The sequence below is a fragment of the Protopterus annectens genome, chromosome 3.part0, assembly GCF_019279795.1.
Source record: "Protopterus annectens isolate FY-2018-M chromosome 3.part0, PAN1.0, whole genome shotgun sequence".
NCBI classification, from domain to species: Eukaryota; Metazoa; Chordata; order Ceratodontiformes; family Protopteridae; genus Protopterus; species Protopterus annectens.
Genome location: NC_056731.1, coordinates 1862089002 through 1862116180, shown reverse-complemented (window position 1 = coordinate 1862116180; position 27179 = coordinate 1862089002).

Here is a 27179-nt window from a genome sequence, read left to right as displayed (position 1 = left end):
TGTTTTAGACCTTTTTTCATGTTCACCTTATTCATATTAGGTTAATTTAAGAACCATATTTATACACATGGGTTCCATTGCTTTGGTCAACATCTGTTTAATGGACATTTGGTTGACTATACTGATAGTGTACAAGCATACAAGATTGACAATCCCTGGGTAGGGGAATATTTCCTTTCCCCAGGGATTGTGTGATCTGAGTTGGTATATATAGTCGGGTATATAGGGGGCACTGCCCCACTCATGATGGGTGCATGCACCGAGGTTCTTCCTCAGCGCATGTGTAGTAGGACATCAACATTTCTGTTTTTGACGTACAGTGACTTACCTTTAAAACCATACACAAGTTCATAAATACATGTGTGTGTCTATATATGTATGTAGGTGTACACGTACACAAACACACACACACATAGATTAGGGGTAGCAGCACTACAGAAGATATTGACCAGCATTTCAAAGGCAGCAGAGGAATCTCTATTTTTCCTGTTACTTCTTGTGACCGAAGTGGCAACTTGGGCAGTATACAGGTATAGAATATTCACCAGAAGAGTAGTGACTTCTTGGCCTTTTTTGTACAGGATGTTACAAATGCACTCGCAGTTATACCTTGCACCAAAGCATCTCATTATACACATTCAGGATCAGGCCAGAGGAATTACCATACAGCACAGGGCAGAGATATGATAAAGCAGTGCACAATCTCTCTCTCTCAAGATGCATCTTGGGTCCTGTAAATGTGACTGATGCCAGGTCATACATTTTATCCACTAGAAGACACAAACAGAACTTTTACAGCCTTGAAACTTATTTGCTTAGTGTATGGTATACATAATAGAAGCAGTTTTGGTATTGTGTGAAGTAAGGGCATCGCCTTTGTAACTGTTTAGCTCTTGGAAAAGATACCATGTGTTTTTGTTTAAACTGAATTGTAGTACTTTATTCAAGCTGCTGCTATACTGAGGTATGAGATACTCTTTAAGAAAAGCATCCTGCACTTCACAGATAACCTCATATCCTTACTTGAATTAAACATGGTCCCTTCTGTTAAGCACATAATTAGATCAGAGAATATGCATGTGTTTGATGTCATGCTGCAGCAACCACTGGCTGCTGCAAGCATTGCAGCTCTTTGCTGATTAAATCAGGTCCCTGGTTCCTATAGATCAGTAGTCATTTTAGTCAGTTTAATTAAAATGGAAAAAATACAATGCCCCTCTCGTGAGGGACAGTGCCACTTCCTAAGAACTGATATTGTCATGACAGTCTTAGTACAGGGTGCTGTGGGTAATGGGCATGTTAAAAAAAAAATAAATAGACTGAGCAGCAACACTGTACTGCTAGCTTTCCAGAAGTCTAGCTTCATGGTGAATGTTGTAACGGGCACTTGCTTGTTAGCAGGACTAGTAGCCACACATTTTTCATTGCAACAATAAGACAGAAGAATGTTTTCAGTATAGAATTTGCACTGGGTCTTTAATCTCACCCAGATGCAACAGTTGTACTTGCAATTCTGAAATGAAGGTGAAACAAACTGTAAAATTGTGAGCTCTAGCCATACTGTCTGTATTCCACAGTTGCTAACAAAGACAGAATGTACTGTATTTCTCCAGTAAAGAAGCAGAATGAGCACAGGAAACAAATGTCCCAGACTTGTGTAATGATGTAACTTTCAGCTCTTGTCTGGCTTTGGATGCTGACATTGGTGATGCTGCAAAGATGAAATTAAACTTGAGGACAAAATGTGAATTGGTATGAGAATGACATTAGCATACTGGCACCTATTACTTAGTATGTCAGACGCTCCTTACAGCAGTGCAGGAGGAGAAAATTGTTTTTTGCTAGGCTTTACAAAGAAATCAGTTTTAATGTCTTCACTTTCATCTTTGCACACCTCTGGTGGAGCAGACAAAGCAGAAACCATGAAAATTGGACAGCAGGAGCAGTGAAGTAGTTATGATCAGTTAAATCCCCTGAAGGTCTCGGAGCTTGATAGCATTATGTGATGGCTTTATTAGCCCACAGCTCTGTGTGTGTTTTACTACCAGTGCCCCTTGAACTGATATGCAATAATGTTTGCCAAGAGTGTCTGTTTCTATGAACTATGTACAAATCTGGATTTTTTTTAAATACAAAACTGTATTATACAGATTTGGATTTTGGGGAATGATTTCAAACTTAAAACTGTTGCTTCTTTGTGCATTGTTTCCTAAGGATTTCGTACAGTTTAGTTTTACTCCTGTTGCATTTGGTTTCTCAGCTTTCATGCTATGACTTGATCTTTGAACTATCTCACAGCTGCAGAGTCAGCATTTTGTCTAGTTATGCCCCGTTGCCGTCCTCCGTATGAGCTACCACCACCCCAAAACAGACATTTTGCAATCCATTATGCAGAGTCATAACTTGAATGAAGAGTCCATTAAACAGCTTTATTGCAGTTCTATTTTAAGGGTATTAATAATATTAGTCAGAAAAGTACATTTGTAATCTTTTTCTTCCCCTTTTAGCCATCCGCTGCTTAGAGCTACCAAAAAGCCCCGTTCTTCTAAATTCTATAGAAAGCGTGGTCAAAGTGATAAATCTTTTCAGGAGACTTCTGTCACCTTTCACTTTTTGGGTTGTTTTTTCAGCAAGAAAGGCAAAGATACTGCTTGACTACATTCTGGATATTTGTTGTGAATACAGAAAGATGACCTAATAGCAGTGATTCCAAAGTAATCATTCTGCTAACACAACAACAGTCACATTGCCTCTCTCACACACACACACACACGCACACACTTAAGAATCCAAAGCGTGGTCAAAGTGATAAATCTTTTCAGAGACTTTTGTCACCTTTCACTTTTTTTGTGTTTTTTTCAGCAAGAAAGGCAAAGAAGACTTGACTACTACATTCTATATTTTTTGTGTGAACAGAAGGATGACTCTAGCCAAGACATTCTGCTAACACAACAACAGTCACATTGCCTCACACACACACACACACACACACACACGCACACGCACACGCACGCACACACACAGTGCATTGACAGCTCAGTGGTGCAGAGGCAGAAATTTATCTATTCCTTAATTTGGTAATGAAGCTAGGTCCAGCTGGAGTGTGACAGATTAAGAATCCATAGGCCTGCTATGCATAATTTTTGAGGCATATTTATGATTCTATTTTAAGGGTATTAATAATATTAGTCCAAAAAGTACATTTGTAATCTTTTTCTTCCCCTTATAGCCATCCGCTGCTTAGAGCTACCAAAAAGCCCCGTTCTTCTAAATTCTATAGAAAGCGTGGTCAAAGTGATAAATCTTTTCAGGAGACTTTTGTCACCTTTCACTTTTTGGGTTGTTTTTTCAGCAAGAAAGGCAAAGATACTGCTTGATTACATTCTGGATATTTGTTGTGAATACAGAAGGATGACCTAATAGCAGTGATTCCAAAGTAATCATTCTGCTAACACAACAGTCACATTGCCTCTCTCGCACACACACACACACACACACACACACACACACACACACACACACACACACACACACACACACAGTGCATTGACAGCTCAGTGGTGCAGAGGCAGAAATTTATCTATTCCTTAATTTGGTAATGAAGCTGGGTCCAGCTGGAGTGTGACCGATTAAGAATCCATAGGCCTGCTATGCATCATTGTTGAGGCATATTTATGATTCTGAGTGCCTACCCCCTAGTAACAGAGGAATGGCTTTCCGGTTTATTTACTACCAGTCAGAAGGTATGCATTGAATATGTGTGAGCATGCATACGGCACCAGAAATGTCAGCTATGTTGCCAGTCCATTTGGCATCTAGAGATGGAGGAAAATATTCATCCATGAGACCAGGTCTGGGCTTTCCCTCTTCTGGCAGGTGCCATTACCACCAGCACAAAAGTAGGAATGAAAATTGTTAGACATATGGGGACTGTGGAGGAGACAACTGCTACACCTATATCATTTATTCTTTACTTGAAGAATATACCTTCTGTTCTTTCCTTGTAGAATATACTAGAATTCATGACATACACTCCTGATGACAGGTGATGTGCATTATTACCCTGTTATTTGTTGGGCTTTAATAGATGAAGTCTCAGCTTGACCATTTTAACTTGATATTCAACTCAGAATCTGGTATTCGACATTGAAAGTCACTTTTAATGCAGTTTATATTTGTGTGCCAAAAGTGATGCATTCCGTGTAGTATTTCTCTGTAGTTGTGTGATCATGGAGTTGGTATGTTTGTCTCTTTCCTCCTGCAAAATTGTTTCACCTATGAATGATAAAGATGTGATTGCTGGAAGGAGTATCCTTTGATCACAAGTGATCTATAAAACTGACCCACATCCCACTTGCTCAGATCAACTGCACACTCCAGGAAAGCAGTTCTGTAATCATTCAGCAGTACCTAGTGGACTTGCAAATACCATGATCCTGATGTCCGTCACAATTGTACCAAATCAAGCTACAAAGGAGTAGCAAAGTTATCCAGCATGGATTCTGTAGCTAGAACCCGAACAACTGGTCATCATGAAGTGCATCGTAAACTGCAAGAATTGAAAAAATATATATATTAGTGGGATGAAACTGCAATGTTTTTTTTTTCCATCAGGCCTGTACCATCCTATGTCATGAATGCAGTCCACTAAAGATTTACATCTAAACAGAAAAATGCATCTTGTCCTTACTCTGAGAAATCATTCATGATCTGCTTGAATGGCATGGCTGTGTTTTAGATGTCAAATCAATATATTTAAAAATTCCCGAAGTTTCAAGGCTGTTTGCATAATGCAATGTATCTTTATAACTTGGTGATTTTTCAGTATTATTCATTTTGCAATGTGCAAATCTTATATGTTCTGATTTCTATATTAAATGCAAAGTAATTAGGAAATGAGGACTTTATAATTTCATTCGAAAACAATTTCATAGTGGCAATACCATAGTGCTAGTGGAAGTGAAGAAGTCATAAATTTTATGATTACAGATCATTTTGGGCTCAGCTTCTAGAACGCTTATCTTAGTTTCCACATCAGGAATTATGTCATCATTTATAGGGCCAAACTGTTGGCGCATTATCAAAAAGTACTTCATAAAATAGGCATTTGCAATCAATTATTTGCAGTGTTAATCTAATTTTCAGAGACTTGAACAAGTACATCTGGGCAGCATGCAGGATTATTAAAAATATTTTAAACCAAAATAAAAATTGCTTGATGTATGGACTGTAAATCCTTAGTTGTCCAGGATTAAATGAGTTTTTTAAACTGAAACATTTCTGTAAGCAAGTGGAAAGATATATTTATGTGATTTTGCTTGATATCATGCAGTGTTATGAAATTACTTGTTTAATGTGAGGTCTCCCTCAACATTGAGGGTCAGAATTGGAACTCATTAAAATTATTTTTAAATTTGGGATTTATGATTTATTTTTTTATCTTGCCCTTTGGTGGAGCAACCCCAGAGTTGGTATATTTTGAGGTATAAGGTATGGGCAAAGCCCCCCTTCATGGAGGGGGGGTATAGAGGGCAACAGCCGCCTTCAAAAAATGCACATAAAATCCCAAGTTCTGACTTTTTTTGAATGCTCACAGTTCTTATTCTCTGTTTCAATAGGTTATCTTTAAAAGTGTTTTTCCGGAGATTTTAATAGGTGGGTACCAGATCTTGAAACATTACTACAAACACCTGGTGGGAAAAACAAGTAGAAATATTTGCTTTCTACAGTTTGTACCTGAAATACTGTGTGTGCATTTTCTGGGTCCTGGTTTGGTGTATTTTTTATTTTTTTTTGCTTTACATTTGTTTATACTTCCAAGCACGTAAATACAAAAAAAAAATCACCAAGTGGACATGCCAGTCATTATAAACTCCAGATGTATCTTCAGTCGCAGGATCCTGCAAATCCAAATAGTGAACAGATGCTGTGGTGGTTCTACTGTAGAAGCATTGGGAGGGGGTGCTGTAGGCAGTTATGAACAATTTTTATTTTATTTTAGGGAATTCACATGGCCTAGAATGTGCATTTAACAGTATCACTTAATGGAGGTTGCTCACACTTTGCAGTTAATATTGCCTCATGAAGAGCATGGGTGGGAAAATGCAAGAACGTGTAAGTAACAATGCTGATCCTATGTGTATGGTTGAAGGAATGTTTTCATTTTTCAGGGCTTGAAAGTGATGGGTTCCGTACATGCCAATGTAATTAAAGCAGTTACTGACAGAGGTGAACTGTTCACTCGTCCATTGTTATATAGGTGTATTGGAAAGGTTGAGAGATTACATACAATAGATCAATTTTTTTTAACCAATAATAAAACTGCTATTGTATTTGAAGGATGCTTTCCTCAATTTGAAGAACTAGTATTTTTATGGCTTGAACACCCAGCCATATTACCTATCTGCTCTTGATTTTTAGAGCTGGACATTTCTAGTGTGTTTGGAAAGAGTTCTGGGTTGAGATTGTAAAAAGAAGTAGATTTTTTATTATAGGTTGTGTTAAATGTACTTGCCAAAGTGATGTTCTGGTAAGATGTTAAGACTACTCTGATCTGTAAACACAGGAGTAGAAAGGAATGTTTGTGCTTCCTATCAGCATAGGTTCATCAGTGGTTACTAGGCTATTGGCCCAAGAGGCATTTTAAGCCTAGCCAAGCTTACCCCAAATGTAATAAAATATTGTTGACGTGTCAATACCCCCAAGAAATTTATCAGTTATGATGTAGGCTTTACACATCAAACACTCACAGGCTGCCCCATGTCCATTAAGGACATAGGAGCCAAACCTGGGTAATGGAATTTCCCATCCATTGGTCCAAGTTATGCTTGAATAGGGTTCGGTATGAGCCTTGCTTCACCTGGATAGAAAGCCTGTTTCAGAGAAGAGGTAATTTTTGAGACACATATGTCCGTCCAACATGTCCCGTTTTTCTCGAGGTTCAGGTCTTCAGAAAGGGTATTTCTTTTGCTATTTGTTTTGCAGCTGTGTAACAAATCCATCAGTATGGTAACAGAGGAAGCTTTGTAGGCTAGGCATAGATATCTGTGCAGCAGTCTGTAGGAGACCAAGTACAGGGACAGGGCTTTGAGATGGTCCACATATGACTTGTTTACTCCCTGTATTCTTTTTGTGAGTAAACTCTGTACTCCCTCAAGCTGCTGTAAGTGTCTTTTAAGGTGCATGCAGAAGGTAGCATTGTGGGTTTAGATGTCTGTCAGAAACCTGAGTGTAGTAAATGGAGAAACATTCTCCATTTAGGCCATTGTTCATCTGCAACACATTCCTTTGACAGCAATGTGTGTAAGTGTTATGACATGTAGCTGTTTTTACCGGGTCTATATTAGTTCATCGAAGGCTCACTTCATCATACCTTTTGTTCATCATACAAAAGCCATCGAACATTCACTTCAGTGAACATGTTACATGGGGAAAGAAACTACATGCCCAACATTTCCCCTTAACACACTGGAGTATTTTAAACCCACCCAGGTGGGAGGCTGTGCCCCCACACCCCCCCCAACTATATATACCGACCCCAATATCGTACTACAGTGGGGAAAAGGGCAAATTTCCTTATGTATAAATCCTTCGCTGATGTGAACATTCACTAAAGTGAATGTTCAATGTTTTTTGTTCAATGAATGGAGGTTTGCTGAAGTGAACTAATATGGACCCATTTTTGCCAGCTATATAGTATGGTTATCTAGCCACCTCTGGGATGCAGATAGAATTGGGTATTAGCTGTCACTGCTGCCCTACTTACCACAAAAAGAAAAATTGCAGTCTTCTTCATAGAAATGTCCAGAGAAAAATAGTCTTTAGTTACAAATTGCAGATTCTTTGCAGAGAACTCTTCACATATGCATACTTTGCCTGTGCTTCTAGCAAACCAGCTGTAATTCATTGTTTTAGCACTATCTAGTGAACAATTACAGATCTTAGATGAATGTGTTTAACAATTCAGATAATATTACTTGACATTTAGACTAAAGTATGGCATATTTGAGCTGTTAACAGTCCTAGAGCTTTATATTGAATGCACAGGTAAGATTAAAAGATGAACCAGTTGTTTTTCACGTTTGTTTTTGAAGTGGTTTTAAAACTACATTGTGTTTCTAATGTTGATTTATAGCATTATTGTGTTATATGTCTAAGCAATTCTCCTTCCTTACAGTACATCGAAACCTCTACATTTCCTCTCACGAGTTGGCCCACTGTGTTTTCTTGCATAAGCCTGTCTAAGCTAAAATCTTAGAGGATGAGAAAAGGTGAGAGAAGGAGAGGTACTTGTGTAGTCCTTAGCAAGAACCATTTTTTCCATTTGTGGTCTTAGTTCTGTGTTAGTGAAAGTTAATGTATGTCCTCCATGCTTCTGTTATTACTTCTAAGTCTATTTCTCAAATATCCTCTTTTGGGAACAGAATAAAAATAAAAACAATTTGAACACAAAGCTATTAATTATAGCTATTTATAGTCTGATGTTCACCTTTTATGAAAAATTCAAGGGCAAATTTGACATGTTGCCTCTCTGGCATTACTTCACTTTGCCAGCCTGAGACTTAGTTGTGTTGTAGCATGTTTTTGTTCACTTCTTAGCCATTCATTAGTGTTGTGTGTTATCAGACCAGAAACAGGAAGCGTTTCCCTGAGGAGCTCAGCCAAGTGGAACCTAAGTCAACAAGAACACTCCCCATGTTAAATGCATAAATTGTACTATTTCTGTGTTGAACACAACAGGGAGTTGATATTTTTACTTTCTTATGGCATCACATCAGCAAGAGAATTACTTTTATAATAGCAGACTTACAGCTAATACAGGTGTAATGCTGCATGTTTTCTTTTAAGCAGTAACCCCTTCCTTGACTTGATTGCAGCCTGTGCCGGAGTCAAAAGAACAAACTGCATGTGAGATATCTGAAAAGGAAGACTTGCATTTATTATTTACAATGAAAATTCACTAAAGCAGTTTAGTAGTATATTTTTTTACCAAAAATATTTGGAATTATTATAGGTATTTTAAATGTTACTATTGTATATATTAAAGAAAATGTGAAATAAATAATATATGGTAAAGCAGAAAGAGAAATTAGAAACTTTCACCTGCTACACCTCTGTTCTAATTTTATAAATCTGAGTGTAGCTACACTTTTATTTTTATAAGAGTAAGAAGGCTTTCTTGGTAAGCAAAGATGACATACCCATGCGTAAAGGTCTAGTAATATATTACATGTAAATCTCACAATGCCACTGGATGTTTTTCTTTTGTATTCAATGAAAGTCTGTACAATTTTAATGTTAAAGGTATGCTATGATAATTTGATTGGGAGATTGGGGTGGTCAGATTTTTAAAGGATGTGTGATGCTCGTACCCTGGCCCAGCAATCAAGGAGCCTCAATCCTCTCCACTAACACCAGAGAGGGCATCTCATATGAGAGGAAAGGATAACAAATGCACACAGTAAAGTGCAGTTTCCCTTAAGAGCACACAGAGATCACAGTCAGTCTGGGGCTGGTCGCTTCCTTGCTCTCCAGGTCCCCAGTAACACTCCCCATTGGCACAGCTATAGGGTCCAGATTTCAGCCTAGTGGTAAAGCTAAAACCTCTAGCATCCTCTGTCCAACCAGTGCTTCGTGCCCCTGCCCAAGTAGCTGACACACACACACTTTGAGAAGAGTTTATACAACCACACAGACACTTCTGGGGAAGGCTGGCACAGGTTGTCCAGCTGTGCCCCTTTTTCCCCAGACTATATGGTACCAGCTGCCACCACCCACTAATATTTATCAGCTACTCAAAGGCCCTTAAAAGGGTGTCCAGTTACTGTGCAGTATTATTATCCAATTGGTAAATGTGACTAATCAGTCAAGACTTATTTGGAGTGACTTAGACAGTAAACTCTAAATATGCAATGTGCTCTAGAGCTTATCTTATCTCTACACAAACCAGCCACAGTTAAAAGGTTTTAAAATATTTAATAATAAATAATTAAAACCACAAGACAATACTTTTTACTGCACAGTCAGTGCTAGTCAAGAGTTCAGAGATCACACAGAAATATTTTAAATAAATTAGTAGTATAGTTCTGACATCACAGAAAAACACTTAGTTTAAACTTTCTAATTTCTAGCTCTCTAAAAGAAAACACAAGTCTAAGATAACTTGCATAAGACAATAGGCAAAGTGCTGATGAGTTGGATATCAAGACAAAAACACTTAATGCCTTCTGATTCGCTCTGTTTAAATTGAAACTGCAGTTCTGATAAAACATTACATAATTTCACATTTTCCTGGTGTTCCCAGGCTGACAGAAACTGCATTTACATTATTTTACACTTAGACCAATAAAAGACATTCCACATGTAAATTCTAGTCATTAAATTTAGCCTTAAAACAATAGGCAGGAAGCCTTTATCTAGCCCGGACAGAGCCGAATTGTAAACTTCAAAGGCAGTGATGAAATAATTTTAATTTCAAAGGACCAACAAGAAATGCTTGACTTGGCTTTCTTTACAGCAGATGGCAATGTTGCCACATTGTTTAAAGTTCAACATTTCACGGCACATTCTTTTATTTAAAAAAAACAAGCTTGTAGTTCAACATTCATATTTACAAATGATAGAATTATCTGCACAATTCTATCTGGCTAGGCTGGCAGATTTCACCCATCGCTACCAGTCTTCACCCCCACCCCCAGAGAACTTAAGCTAGTTTTTCAAGTGACTCTTGAGAAACGCTGCTTGACAGGGTTAGATCTATCTGAGTGTACCTCACCCCATTCCCTGTCTTAAGAACCCATCTGCATTGGCATTGCTACTCCCAGTGTGGTGCTTGCCTGACATATCTGCTTGCAACCCTAGGCTCTATCTAAGCAACTTGGCATTTTGCTGCCTGGCTCTGTTTAACCATGTTAGGGGGTTGTGATTAGTCATAACAGTGAATTTCTTTCCATACAGATAAGACTGGAGTTTCTGCAGTGTCCACACTATGGCTAGACATTCCTTCTCTACAGCTGCATAGCATTCCTTCCTGGGTTGGAGCCTATGACTGAAATTAACACATTCAAATTATTTGCTGTAATCTGGACTGGCTAACACAGGGGGGTCCTCCCGAAGCTTCTTTAAGCTTCTGGAATGCCTGCTCACATGTTGGAGTCCACACTAACTTATCTGGCCTGTTCTTCCTTGTCAGGTCTGTGAGGGGAGCAGCTATGGTGCTGTAACTGGGGGCAAACTTTCTGTAGTACCCTGCTGTCCCTAAAAATGCCCTCACCTGCTTTTTAGTAGCAGGTGCAGGCCATGCCTGAATGGCTTCCACTTTGGCAAGTTCTGTCCTTATCTTACCACTCCCCACTCTATGTCCTAGGTTGGAGACCTCTGCCATACCCACCTGACATTTGCTTAGCTTAAGGGTCAGGCTTGCCCTTTGTAGTCTGCCCAGCACCTTCCTGACATGCTGAAGGTGCTGTGGCCAGGAATGGCTGTAGATGGCCATATCATCTAGGTAAGCAAGGGCAAAAACCCTTCTCCAAGGATATTATCTACCAGCCTCTGGAAAGTTGCTGAGGCATTCGTCATCCCAATGGGCATCTTTATGAATTTGTACAAGCCAAAATGAGTCACAAAGGCTGACCTCTCTAGCACTGGGAGTCAAGGGAACCTGCCAGTAACCCTTGGTAAGATCAGTGGTTGTAAGATACTTAGCCACACCCAGCTGCTCTAGGGCCTCATCTGTCCTAGGCATGGGGTAAGCATCTGACTCTGTGTGACTATTTCATTTCCTGTAGTCCACACAGAACCTGGTGCTGCTGTCCTTCTTTGGCACCAGCACCACTGGGGAGGCCCAGGGACTGTTGTACTCTTGAATCACCCCCAGGTCAAACATCTCCTGTGCTTCCTCCCTCAGGGTCTGTCTGACTCTCTCAGGCACCGTATAAGGGGCCTGCCTAATAGGCCTTTAAGGTCCTGTATCCACCTGGTGCTGCACTAGGTGGATGCACCCTGGTTTCCCAGTGAACATGTCCCCAAATTTCTGCAACACTGCTTGGATTTCTTAACCTGGGTAGGAGATAGCTGTTGGGACATTGCTACTCCTTCCACTGAGGCGTCAGCCCGAGCATCACTGAGATCAGTCTCCAGATCTCCTTTAGACTCCTCCTGTAGTCCACTGCAAATGCTATCATGGTAAGGTTTCATCATGTTAATATGGTACAGTTTGTGCCCCTGCCATCTTCCTAGCAGTTGCACCATGTAGTTAACATTGCTTACCTTTCTTACCACCTTGTAGGGTTCCTCCCAAGCTGCTTGTTGTGTCTGATAGGAATGAGAACCATTACCTGCTACCCCACAGCATACTCTCTAACTTGATCATTCCTGTCATACTGCATCTTTTTTTTGTTGTTGGGCTTCTGCCAGGTTCTCCTCTGCCAAGCATACGAGTTCCCTAAGCCTTATCCTGAGGTTTAGGACATATGCCACAATAGACTCCTTGTGAGACTCGCACTCACCTTCCCACTCCTCTCAAATTAAATCTAGAGGTCCCCTCACCCTATGTCCACACAGCAACTCAAAGGGTGAAAACCCTGTGGATTCCTGGGGAACTTCTCTGTAAGGAAACAACAGATGGGGCAAATATTTGTCCCACTCCCTCTTAAACTGATCTGCAAATGCCCATAGCATGGATTTGATTGTAGAGTTTAACCTCTCAACAAGACCGTTAGTCTGGGGATGGTAGGGGGCGGTCTACATATGCTTCACCCCACAGGACTTCCACAGACAAGCCAGTGGGTCTGACTTGAAATTGGCACCTCTGTCAGTATTTCTTTTGGGAAACATACTCTGCTGAAAATCTCTAACAAAGCATTGCAACCTTCTCTGCTTCAATGGAGGACAAAGCCACTGTCTTAGGGTATCATGTAGCATAATCCACTACCAGTAGGATATACCTTTTCTCTGTGGAACTTGGGGTACTCAGAGGACCCACAATATCCATAGATACACTCTGAAATGGCTCCTCAATCACAGGCAAAGGCATCAAAGGAGCTCTCACCTTGTCTCCTGCCTTGCCTACCTTTTGGCACTGCTCACAGGTCCTGCAGTACCCTGTTACATCTCTGGAAATTCCAGGCCAATAGAAGTTCTGCATAATACACCTCTTTGTATGTTTTATGCCCATATGACCTGCAAAGGGAATATCATGGGCTATGACTAGAAGCGCCAGACTGTAGGCTTTAGGCACTAACAACTGCTGTACGCTCACCTTCTAGCCCTCCCTCAGGGGTCCACTCTCTGTATAGTAACCCTTTGTCCCAGTATATATAGATTCCCCCTTTCCTTGAGAATCAGGTGCCTCCCTAGCTACCTGCCTCAGGCCTTGCAATGTAGGGTCTGAGAGTTGAGCCTGTCTCAACTCTCTCCTTGTAACCCTTCCCAGCTTCCTTCAACAGGATGTCTGGCATCCTCTGACAGTGGTGCCTCACTGTCAGCCTGGGTACTACTAGTCACCTCTACTTTTGCAGTCACTCTGTCCAAGGGACCATCAGTACCCCCAAGCAGCTGTAGCTCACCTTCAGTCTCACTGCTACAACTTAGCTTCCTCCTTGAAGTAACCATCTCACAAGTCCTGGCTGCAAGTATGCAGTCTGTCTGGGTCTCTCCCAGGCTACCAGACCCACATGCTTGTCTCCTAGCCTGCCTGCATGTAACTGCATAAGCACATGGTACTGCTTCATCCAAATCCTTCCCTATCAGGACATCTGCAGGATGGTAGTTTAGTACCCCTGTTGTCCATTAGCATTTTTTCTTGCCCACTTACGGGCTCCCTCACCTTTTGTTCCCCATCTTACCTCTGTGGACACCTGTATGCCACATCGTCCCACTGGTTGCATTCAAAACATTTAACCCTAGCTCCTGGACATGTACCTGGAATAGTGGCTTTCCCTGCTGCTGGCAGTTTCTGTTGGAGCAGTCTGTGCTGCCCACCATGGGTTCCTTTAGACCCATGAACAGTACTGGGGTTCCCCTTCCTGTGCAGGGTTGCCCTGCTTGCCAGGTATAGGTCTCCCTTCTTCCCAAACTCATCTGAAGTAGCACATTGTCTATCAGCTAACCAGATCCTCGTGTCCTCAGGCTAAGTGCTAAGGGCTTGTTCCCTCACAAAAAGGTCTGCCAGCCCTTCACAAGTGGTGACCTGACATCCACTTACCCACCTATGGAAATAAGTGCTCAGTTCAGCAACATACTCGCACACACTTTCATCTGCCTTGCATCTATGCTCATGAAACTTTTTCTTATATGTTTCAGGTGTTAGCTTAAACAGTTCTAAAAGACATTTCTTAACAGCAGTATAATCAAAACATGCAACATCAGACATTTTGGACAGAACAGTTACAGCTTTACCATGGAGTAAGGGGGTCAGGAACCGTACCCTGAGCCCTTGGTCAATTTCATAATGTTTACATACCTTCTCAAACATATGAATGCAACCATCAAAATTAGCCCCCTCTTTAAACTACGGAAGAAATTTACTGACCTTTTGTGCTTCTGAGGTCCAGTTACTCCTTCCCCATTACCTCCATGACTCTGGTGAAGAGTCAGCATCTCCTTCTCATGCTGCCTCTCTTGTTCCTCAGCTTGCAGATGTAACAGTTGCCATTCTCCTCCGCCTACAAACATTGCAGCCTCTCATATGCTTCTAATTCACATGCCTGGCCTCTAACTCAAGTCTCTTTAGCTCCAGCTGGATGTTTAAGTCCACTGCAGAAAGGTTGAGCTGTCCATTCTCTGAGGTAATTATATCTCCACTGCCAGTCTGATTGTCCTCATGGTTGCTGTTTTCTGATGCAACTGTAACCAAGGCTGTAATCAGGTCTGCCTTGGTAAGGTTTCCATGCATAATCCCCTAGCCTGGCACATCTCCACCAGCTGGCTCCTTGTCAGCTTTCCATACTCCTCTGCTGACATGCTCCCTGCTCACCTTGACTAAGCTAACAAAAGAAATAAAACAATTGTGATCTGAACTCCAAGTATTCACTGTGTGGCTGCTTTAGCATACAAAAATACCTTCAAAGCTCACTGTACACAAGCTACAGGATTCACTCTACCCACACTCCAAGCCATTTAGTATTTGCCAACTAATTAATATGTGATATGAATATCCCACTGCTGCCAAACAATTAATATGGGAGAATATCCCAACCATTGCCACCAATTAATATGTGATGTGGATATCCCAACCATTGCCACCAATTAATATGTGATGTGGATATCCCTACCACTGCCACCAATTAATATGTGATACCCGTGCCCTGGCCCAGCAATCAAGGAGCCTCAATCCTTGCTACTAACACCAGAGAGGGTGTCTCGTATGAGAGAAAAGGATAACAAATGCACACAGTAAAGTGCAATTTTCCTTAAGAGCACACAGAGAACAGTCAGTCCGGGGCTGGTCACTCCCTTGCTCTCCAGGTCCTCAATAAGACTCCCCACTGGCACAGCTGTAGGGTCCAGATCTCAGCCTAGTGGGAAAGCTAAAACCTCTAGCACCATCTCTGTCTAGCCAGTGCTTTGTGTCCCTGCCCAAGTAGCTGACGCACACAAACTTTGAGAAGAGTGTATACAACCTCACAGACACTTCTGGAGAAGGCTGGCACAGGTTCACCAGCTGTGCCCATTTTTCCCAGACTATACAGTAGTACCAGCTGCCACCACCCACTAATATTTATCAGTTACTCAAAGGCCCTTAAAAGGGTGTTGAATTATTTCTGTGCAATAGTAATATCCAATTGGTAGGTGTGACTAATCAGTCAAGACTTATTTGGAGTAACATGGACAGTAAACTCTAAATATGCAATGTACTCTAGAGCTTAACTTATCTCTACACACACCAGCCACAGTTAAAAATGTTTTAAAATATTTAATAATAATAAATTAAAACCACAAGACAATACTTTTTACTACACAGTCAGTGCTAGTCAAGAGTTCAGAGATCACACAGAAATATTTAAAATAAATCATAAATCATTAGTACAGTTCTGATATCACAGAAAAATACTTTGTCTGTTGTCTTATGTAAGTTATCTTCGACTTGTGTTTTCTTTTAGAGAGCTAGAAATTAGAAAGTTTAGACTGAGTGCTGATGAGTTGGATATTAAGACAAAAATGCTTAATGCCTTCTGATTCTGTTTAAATTGAAACTGCAGTTCTGATAAAACATTACATCATTTCACACTTTCCTGGTGTTCCCAGGCTGACAGAAACTGCATTTACATTCGTTTACACTTAGACCAATAAAGGACATTCCATATATAAATTCTGGTCATTAACTTTAGCCTTAAAACAATTGGCAAGAAGCCTTCATCCAGCCTGGACGGAGCTGAATTGTAAACTTCAAAGGCAGTGATGAAATAATTTTAATTTCAAAGGACCAACAAAAAATGCTTGACTTAGCTTTCTTTACAGCAGATGGCAATGTTGCCACGTTGTTTTAAGTTCAACATTTCACAGCACGTTCTTTCATTTAAAAAAAAAACAAGCTTGTAGTTCAACATTCATATTTACAAATGATAGAATTATCTGCACAATTCTATCTGGCTAGGCTGGTAGCTTTCACCCATCTCTGCCAGTCTTCACAGGATGAATGACTCAAATGTGACTGGCAAAATCCAATACACGTATGTGGAAAGCTAACTGTAGAAGCTTTAATGAATGGAGGAACTGTGCAAATAAGTAGAATCCTGTAAGGTATGTTCTTGTACTGTACTTTGCAATAATTCAGAGTTGAATTACAAAGTACTGGAGGTATTTTTGGATCATGGTTCGGCCTGTGTGTGGTTTAAATAGTAAAGAGCAGGTAAACTCCTAAGTAAGTTGGTGTTATAAAGGTGTGAGTTTCATGGAAACAGTGCCAGGAAGGGTAAGTGAGTTTCATGGAAATGGTGCTAGGGAAGGGTATGCATTTGAGAGCAGATTAAAAGAATGAGGAAACCATTGTCAGCTGTGTAAAGAGAGTATAGCATGAGTTAGGGGTTTAGATAGCTTAGGAAAGGAAATAAAGAAATGAATATTGTTTGATCCTCTTGAGAAAATAAAGGTTTTCATAAATAAATGGTGATATTTTAAGGCTTGCAAGGAACTGTAAAAGGCAATACGTAAAAACACAAGTAAAAGGACTGCTAGTATGGTGACAGGCACAAAAGGTAATCCTGTGGTCCAAATAGCTGTAGTAGTTTTCAAAAAGGATAAAGCATTTTTAGATGGGTTGCTCAAAAAAAAGTATAAGAAAATGGCATACAGAATAAATATTTTCACACTATCGAGAAAACTAAGACCATGGCCAGTATACATAGTTATGGGCTTCGCATTTTCAGAGTGGTAAGCAGTGAAGAACAGCACTATATGGTTATGCAAATTCTGGATTTCAGGATGACTCTGGAAATGCAGAAAACATTTTAAAATACAATCGCTATTGCAAAAGCCTAACATGCTTAATACATAAGCGATAGGGGGACAGCTAATATGCAAATAAAGGGCCTTAGACATTTTTGTGTGAGAGTGATTCACAGAGATGAATCTATAATGAGATAGTTTGCGTACTGAATGTGTAAATGGCCCTGAACTTGCACCAGTAAGCAGCAGTTTACCAGGAGAATATGTAGACGCAAGGGGATGGTAAAAAAAGAAGTATGCACTGCCATACATTTTAAAAAGAGGTATAGTTGTTGAGTTAAAGAAATTATTTTTATTGTATTTTAGTGCTTGTCCATACTTGGACAAAGTACTGAAGGGGTCCTTGGGGGAAATGTTTCATTTTGGTGCTTGTGCATAACTGTTCATATTCCTGAAGGGGTTGCTATTTGTGTGTCCGGGAAGTGCTTGTGCATATATCACACCACAAAGTCCAGCAATAAGCAAAAAAAAAAAAAAAAAACACAGAATAAGGCCAATGTCCAAAATGTACCAAAATTATTTTAATAAAAAAGACACAAAACTGCACCAAAGTGGTATTATCTCCTCTAGCACTTTGGCTGTATGTCTTTTACAGAAGTACAAACACTTTCCAACCCCACAGCTTACTTATACATTGCTAAATAACTGATACATCCTATTAACATTAATTACAATTAATTAAACCAATTTAAAATTTTAAGGAGATATTTCACAAAATATCTCCCGTTACTTTCTCTATTCATGCCCTTGGGCACCAGTGTATCAAACTTTAAAATGAATATAGATTCTTTTCTTCTCGGCTCATTTTTAATATTAACACCTTCATCAAGAAAATGTATTTGTTCTAAAACTGTTGCTCTAAAACCAGTAAAATCACCTTTATGTATACAATGAAAATGTGAAGCAACTGGACTTATTTAATTTTTCTTTTTTATATCTCTTATATGTTCTTTTATTCTAGTTGCAAGACTTTTTAGTTTCCCCAATATAACATTTCTCACAGGGGCACCTTATACAGTAAATAACTCCCTCACTATTGCAACTAAAATTATTTTGTGCTCGAAACTGTTTTCCATTAATAACTGGAAAAGTATCTATCACATATTTACATACCATGCAGCCACCACAAGGAAAAGTTCCTACAGTTCCTATACTTAAATCCATAGAAGATGCTGGCAAAACAAATCTGCCATGCACCAAAAATTCCCTTAGATTCCTACCCCTCTTATATGAAATTCTTAACTGTTTACCTCTCAAAATACTTAACCTATCATTTTTAGCCAGCATTTCCCAATAATATCTAATTAGCTCTATTAATTGCTTAGTAAACACTAAATTTTGTAACAAAAAAGTGCTTGTGCATACTTGGACAAACTACTGAAGAATGGCTGGTGGCAAGTTCGCAGATTGCAGCTTCAATATTAAAGGTGAAGCATCACTTTTTAACAACAGACATATGTTCCTCGCAGATGGACTATGAATAGCAAAAATGCCTCATTATTGTATACCACTCCACAACATTTTTTATTTTCATCTCATTATTTTTAAGGCATTTTGCATTAGCGTAAATGGTCTCTAGGAATGTAGCCTGTACTACACTCATTCATAGGCATCAGGGATACCCCTATCACATTTGTGCAAGTGACTATGAATAGCACTGTATTTTGAAAAGGAGCCTCACGAGCTTGTGAGGAACTATTGAAAAAGACGAAGGTGCCACTGAAAAAAGTTTGCCATCATGAATGCTGGGGAATAAAGTAATGACTTGGTCATTCACAGAATTGCTTTAGAGATGCTTACTAACTGAAGGAGGTACATACCAAATGAAAGTTCTTGTTTTTATTAGAGAACTCCTCAATAAATCATGACACTCAAGGTAAGTCATTCTGGTATCAGTACCTGCACATGTATAAGAAAGCTTGAGTAAATTAATTTGTGGGGTTTATGTATAAATGATAGCATGGCTTGACATCTGTATGGTCTGCTGAGCCTAATTTGAGAAAGGTCTGTGACTGAAAGGGGCTGACCGTGGTTACAACCCCAACAACATGTGATCTTACATCCATGATAAGAGAAACCTGAGTTCCGTTAAAGAAAAATTGCAAATCTTGAAAACCTTGTTTAGGGATGGAATTTTTAACTAGATTGTTTAATGAAATCTTGGAAAGTGAGAGGATGCCTGAGGAATGGAGAAAGTGTTTTGGTACCGATTTTTAAGAATAAGGGTGATGTGCAGAGCTGTAGTAACTACAGAGGGATCAGTCACAGCATGAAGTTAAGGAAAAGAGTAGTGGAAGCTAGGTTAAGAAGGGAGGTGATTAGTGATCAGCAGTATGGTTTCATGCCAGGAAAGGGCACTACAGATGTGATGTTTGCTTTGAGAGTGTTGATGAAGTACAGAGAAAGTCAGGAGTTGCATTGTGTCTTTGTGGATTTAGAGAAAGCATATGACTGGGTGCCTAGAGAGGAGTTGTGGTATTGTATGAGGAAGTCGGGAGTGTCCGAGAAGCATGTAAGAGTGGTACAGGATATGTATGAGGGTAGTGTGACAGCTGTGAGGTCTGCGGTGGGAGTGACGGATGAGTTTAAAGTGGAGGTGGGATTACATCAAGGTTCAGCTCTGAGCCCTTTCTTATTTGTAATGGTGATGGACAGGTTGACAGACGAGTTCAGACAGGAGTCCTCGTGGACTATGATGTTTGCAGATGACATTGTGATCTGTAGTGAGAGTAGGAAACAGGTGGAGGAGACCCTGGAGAGGTGGAGATATGCTCTAGAGAGAAGAGGAATGAAGGTCAGCAGGACTAAGACAGAATAAGTGTGTGAATAAGAGGGAGGATAGAGGAATGGTGAGGATGCAGGGAGTAGAGGTGGCGAAGGTGGATGAGTTTAAATACCTGGGATCAACAGTTAAGAGTAATGGGGAGTGTGGAAGAGAGGTGAAGAGAGTACAGGCAGGATGGAGTGGGTGGAGAAGAGTGTCAGGAGAGATTTGTGACAGACTAGTACCAGTAAGAGTGAAAGGGAAGGTCTACAAGAGGGTAGTGAGACCAGCTAAGTTATATGGGTTGGAGACAGTGACATTGACAAAAAGGCAGGAGTCCGAGCTTGACGTGGCAGAGTTGAAGATGTTAAGATTTGCACGGGTGTGACGATGATGGACAGGATTAAGTATATTAGAGGGTCAGCCCAAGTTGGAAGGTTTGGAGACAAAGCCAGAGAGGCAAGATTATGCTGGCTTTGGACATGTGCTGAGGAGAGATGCAGAGTATATTGGGAAAAAGATACTAAGGATGAAGCTGCCAGGTAACAGGAAAAGAGGAAGGCCTAAGATAAGGTTTATGGATGTGGTGAGAGTGGACATGCAGGTGGTTGGTGTGACAGAGCAAGAAATGGAAACAGTTGATCTGCTGTGGTGACCCCTGACGGGAGCAGCCGAAAGAAGGGATGCAATTACCATCGCCCCATTATACTCTTAACGGCAGAGATGTATATAAATGAGTTCAATAGGAGTATGTAAATATATTCTTGAGGGTATTTTTATGTATTTGTTGCATTCAGAGTATTGTTCCTGCTCAAAAGTATTATACCTATGACCCATTTGGTGTAATATATATTGCTGTGTTCCAAATTTGTTTACTTTTATGCGGGAATGACCGGAATTTCTGTGAATGTTAAGGAATATATTTTTGCCATTAAGTTTAAAAAAAGTCAGTATTGCCTTATTTAAGCATTAAACAATAGTCCTATATGCAGTACATTTTATTAGTGTTTCAGTCAAGTTTTAACAGTTTCAGGGAAGGCAATTTCCATAATAGGTTGGAAACCTAAGAAATTATGTAGCCGCTTCATCTAAATATGGTCAGATTTTTGGGACTGAATGAATCATTAAATATTAAATGTTTTTTATTCACTAAAAATGTAAGAAATTTGTTTTAAAACAAATATGAAATATTTAGCATTAAACATGAAGGTTAATTTTATGTATAGTTTTATAGCTTGTATATTAATTGAATGTGTACTATTGTTTTCTGTCATTTAATGTGTCAAATGTTTACTTTGAGTTAATTTGAGTAATGCAGGTTATTTGAAGATGTCCTAAGTACACTCATATTTTTCCCCGATTTCATTGGTAGCAATGCTTTTTTTTTTTATTGCATCAACTGAGGGAGATTGTGTAATTCTAATTTTTTGTGATGCGAGTCAAAGACTACAATTAAATGCACTTGCTCCTTTGAAACAACTTCTGTCCCAGTCAAGCCCATTTATTGTCCCATGGGGAAATAATATGCAAATTATTTCAGGGTTCCAGTACTGAATTCACATCTTCCACAATATTGTCACTTTTCTCCAGAAATCTACCGCGTCATGTTTTATTTTCTCTTATAGATCCCACTGGTACATCCTCATTATTAGAAATCAAGTTTCAGTCCCTACCCATAAATAATATTCCCTGCTGCAAGTTGATTTTTTTGACCAACATTCTCATAAGCTCCATATTAGCAGTTTTAGGTGGAACATAAATGCATGCCAGAACAATCCTACTTCCTTCTAAGTAACCCCTTACTACCATAAGTCTATCAGTTATTGTCTTTTTCCCCACTTCCGTCAGTATTGGAGTCTAACAATTAGTATTACTCCCCTTTTCCTTTGTTCCTGATATACTGCTAAATATCCACCCCTGAAATCCTTTTTATCAAATTCACATTCTCATTTATATCCAAATGTGTCTCCTAAAACATTGCTACTTGCACCCCACACGTCTTATAATTCAGTACTCTTAGCTATTTGTCTACACTTGTAAGGATATTTACATTGCATGATAATATGGACAGAACAGCTATTATGATAGCGGTTACTCACACCAGTTATATATGGCAGATATTTTGAATATATATTTCAGATTTTACACACACATGCGCACACACACACACACACACACACACACACACACACATACGCACATGCACTCTATCTCTCTCTCTCACACACACACACACACACACACACACACGTTTGGCAGGCTATTCTCTTATGATGCTGCTGCTTCTGATTTCATCCTGTCACATTTTTCAAAACTTTTTGCTTCACTGAAAATGCACAAAGAAACAAAATAGATTTTCTGAACCCTGTCCCCTTTTAATTTACAACATGCAAAAAACTAACTAGATTTTTTGAACCCTCATCCAGTTTTAACTTTTGACAAAACACAACTATATACATTTTTAAAAAATGAAATTTACTCCTCCAGTTAGAAGAGGTTGATCTAAGTTGATAACTTATGCATACAGGCATTACCTATTCTAAAATTAAGGTTACCTGTCTGTGCTAAAGCACATGTTAGACCCTTTGTTCTCACTCACACTGATTATCTGATCTTTGCATCTGTTCATCTCCCAGACATGAAAAGCAGCTTGCATGCTTTCAGTAATCAAGTTTCAGTCTTAAGAAAAAAATGCATTGGCTACCTTTAAATTAATCTAAATTTTAAATTATTATTAACTGTATTTAAGTATTAAGGCTTCTGTGGACGCAACAACTTGTAGAGCTTACACTTCCCATAGTTTCAAACTTCAGATTTGTCACTGAACTGCTTGCCAGTGTACATTTAAATGTTAATTACAATGCATCTCACACATTACAATTGGGAAATAGAGTTTATTACCCCTCATAACTGTTTTTACTTGCAGACTGCTCTTAAAGTAAAAGCAGTTGGTAATGAGAAAAAAGCAAGTAACTTTGCAGATGCATTAAAAAATTGCAAATTTAACTTAGATCATGCTTTTCAGACCTCTCGTGATTAGTTTCTTGCAGCTGTAGACTTATTGTCTCACACTGAGACAATTTGCTAATGGAAAAAAGCTGATGATGCAAGAAAGTACTACAGTGTTCCATGTCTTTCATAAGTTTTATTTTTCAAATCTATTTGCTTAAAAAAAGTCGTGTACAGCTTAAACGAGTGACATTAATCTAGTCCTTCACCCCATAAAACAGAGGCAATCATCTAAATTCTACATATAATGTGATCAACCCAGCAGCCTGAGATCACAACATTATATGATCTTTTGCTTGCTTCTTTCCAGTCTCCTACCTCACTACAGTGTGAAACTTGGATAAAACAAAATACATTTTCTTATTTTAATATCTTTAGCATGTACAGTAGTCAATAAGTTTCCACCCCTTCACATTTAAAATACCCCTGACTGCATGGTATACAAAAGTGCTTTACAGTGTTACATGCAATTTATACAATTACTATTAAGAACAAAACTGTTTTACTTGGTTACCTTTCTAGTACCTTCAGTGTTGTAAACATTTAATGATATAAAGTGGGGTATTATGCTTTAAGTTCATCTACCAGTTTAGCACAGCCAACAGAATTCCAGTCTTTCTCATCCAATGCTTCTTGCAAAGCCACATTTGTATTGGTTCTGTATCAAATAGAATTGATTCCTTTAGTCTCCTGTCTGTTCTCTAATTTCACAATGTTACTGGTCTTCCTGATTGTTATCTCTCAATACCAGTTTTAGTTCAAACTCAAGGTACTCCTGATTCTTCTAGTCAGCTCCTCTATTTTTGTGTTTAATGAAGCATTTTACTTTGGAACAATGGAAAAAGTTTCACTAGCAAAGTCTCTCACAGTGGGCTTCACTATTGTCAGAAGAATGAGAATAATCTCCTCCTGCTTTTCTGGCTTGCTCATTTTTTTAAGTTCCCCCTTAGCTTGCTCTGCATTCAATATGTATTTGATCTTTCAGGAAAAAATATTATGAAGACAGCTGGATACAGCATCTTGAATATTCTTATTACTGGGACAATCTTGCTTCTCCTCTGTATGGTGTGCAGTGAATAATCATTTCCACCCACACTCTGTACCCAGTTTTTTATACTTTTCTTTTCTGCTTCAGTTCTGTCTGAAGCAACTCTTTCTGCTGGTATGTTTGCATATTTACTAATATAGGTATTGGATGCTTTCTTATGGACAGATTTGGAGCATGGTCACTGTGTCCTTTCAGTTAACATATCCTGCTGTGGGAGTTCAGTTGCTTATATGTACTTTAATTAAATTAAAGGAAAACTCAACATTAGCACTCAAAAATATGTTTTTGTTCATTGTATCTTTGTTTTCTGAGCTATTTAATGCATCAAAATCACCAAGTGCTTATTTTACAATTTGAAAGTGTTTCCCACAAAATGGTAGATGATGGGGCCTGCCTTGGTAATGTTCCATTGTTTTCTTGCTTTCATTCCTTCTTCCCAGAATACCGTTCAAGTCCTCTTTATATGAGTCATGCTAGACATAAGGAAGTGGTGTTCTCTCCTGCCATTAATAGGTTCATAGGTTGGTACTAGGTTATCAGCCCTAAGGCCTATGCAAGCCTAGCCATAACAATTCCCTGGAATTGTTTTCCCACTATTTACTTCTCTGGGCCCCTGTCTGGCAGGGTGACTGACATGATCCCCGGGGTGAATTTCCTATCTCCCATCCAATCATCAAGGTTCCTTTTGAAGAGGGCCAATGAGGTGCTCTGCTTGATATGTATGGGCAGTCTATTCCAGAGTATGGGGAGTGTCTGGGTCATGAACCTATCCCTCCAGCATGTTTTGTTCATTGTGATGATAAGGTTTAGATCCCTGGAGTGTGTGGCTCTGCGGGATTGGGATTTCTTTAAGTGGAGCATGTCCAACAGCTCAGGGTTTGACATGGCCTTGTATGTTAAGCAGAGATCGCCTCTGAGTAGACTATATGCCACAGAGTATAGCTGGAGTTTTTTTTTAGACTGTCAGCATATGGCATCTGCTTTAGGCCTATGATTCTTTTAGTGAGGCATTTCTGCGGTCTTTCCAGCTGTTGCAGATGTCTTGTGAGGTACATACCAAATGGGGCATTATACTCTATAATGGGTCTAATGAGGGATGAGTACAGTGGGACAATGACCTCCTTTTTTCTGGATGAAAAGCCCTTAGTGATGAGGTGTGCCACGCAGAAGGATTTCCTGACTGTTGCGATGTGGTTATCGAAAGTGAGACCACTGTCCATTTGTGTCCCTAAGTCTCTCATCACACTTTCGTTTAGTGTCCTGCCAGCTATGTGGTAGTTCATGGGTACATGTTTTTTTCCAAAGGGGATGATTATACATTTCTTGGCATTAAGCTTGAGCCCATGGCTCTGGTACCAGGCATCTGTTTCTGCAAGGCCCTTTTGTAGAATATCCGCATCATTTGGGGATTCAATAATGGCTCCCAGTTTGCAGTCATCTGCAAACTTTGTTAGCCAGAGTCCCTTAGTGTTGGCCTGTACTTCAGAGAAGTAGATGCAAACAAAATTGGTCCCAGAACTGAACCCTGAGGTACTCCACTTGTCTGGAGCTGGATTTGGAGTCAGCTACTTTTACAGTCTGGGTTCTGTCAGTAAGCCAGTTGGCAACACATCGAGTGATGTAGGGATTTATGCCCAGCTTAGTAAGTTTATCTATGATTCCAGAGTGGAGGATGGTGTCGAAGGCCTTGGCGAGGTCCAGATAGGCTGTGTGGGACCTCCTTACCCTCATCCACAGCTCTGGAGACCGATTTGAAGAAGTCAGTCAGATTCAGGAGGCAAGATCGGCCCTTCACAAACCTAAACTGGGTGGGGTACAGTGTCTGGACGTTGCCAATGTCTTTGTTTATAAGTTCCATGATAATGCGTTCCATGCCCTTGCAGATCAGGCTTGTCAGACTGATGGGACTATAGTTCCCGGGATCCAAGGTGGATCCTCCATTGTGGAGCGGGATAACTGTAGCTGTACGCCACTCAGTGGGCACGAAGCCTGAGGTGAGGCTATGATTAAACATGACCCTTAGTGGGGTGCCTGTTCATTTTTTAGTTCATGTAGTACACAGCCTGGGATGTCATCTGGTCCCATGGATGCTGTATTCTTAGTTTTGGAGAGTGCTGTTTCTACCCGTGTGGCTGTGATTATCAGAATTTGTCACTCTTTTGGTATTGAGATGGGCCCTTTAGGGGGTGAGAGGGGAGTGAAGTTGGCACTAAATCAATCTGCCAGGATATTGGCAATATCCTTGGGATCAGTATATTTAATGCCATTCTGTTGTAGCTCAGAGCAGATCTGAGCATTGTCATTTAGATTCTTGACATAACTATAGAATGCCTTGTGGTTGTCTTTGGAATCTTTGGCAATTTTATTTTCGTAACTAGCTTTTGAGGATTTTGAGGGATCTCAGCTTCTTACCGAGGCTGATGAGGGAGTTTTTTTGCATCCTGGGATTTTCCTCTTTTCTGCAACAGTTTCTTCCTTTTGTTGTATAGTTTGTTTATAGCAGGGGACCACCAGATTGGCTTCCTTTTTTGGGAGAAGAGCATCTTGGTTCTATTTGGGATGGCACGATTCATGCACGAGTGGATGTGCTCGTACAGTGCCTTAGTGTAGGATTCTGCAGTCGAACTTCCAGATCCTGTCTGCATGGGTGTTGTGAAGTTTGTCACTTCTGACTTCAGTAGCATGAAGTTGGCTTTGGAGAAGTTTTTTAAGGAGGTTTCCTTACTGGGGGGTGGGGTGGGATGTGGATGTCAAGGGTGATTTGCTTATGGTCAGACCTGACCAATGAGGGGGTGACCACTGGTGTGGAGCATCTATCTCCCATGTTGGTAATGACCAGGTCTAGGATATTGGAGCCCCTGGTGGGACAATGGATTAGTTGATGCAGGGCACTGGAATTTATGAAATCCAAGA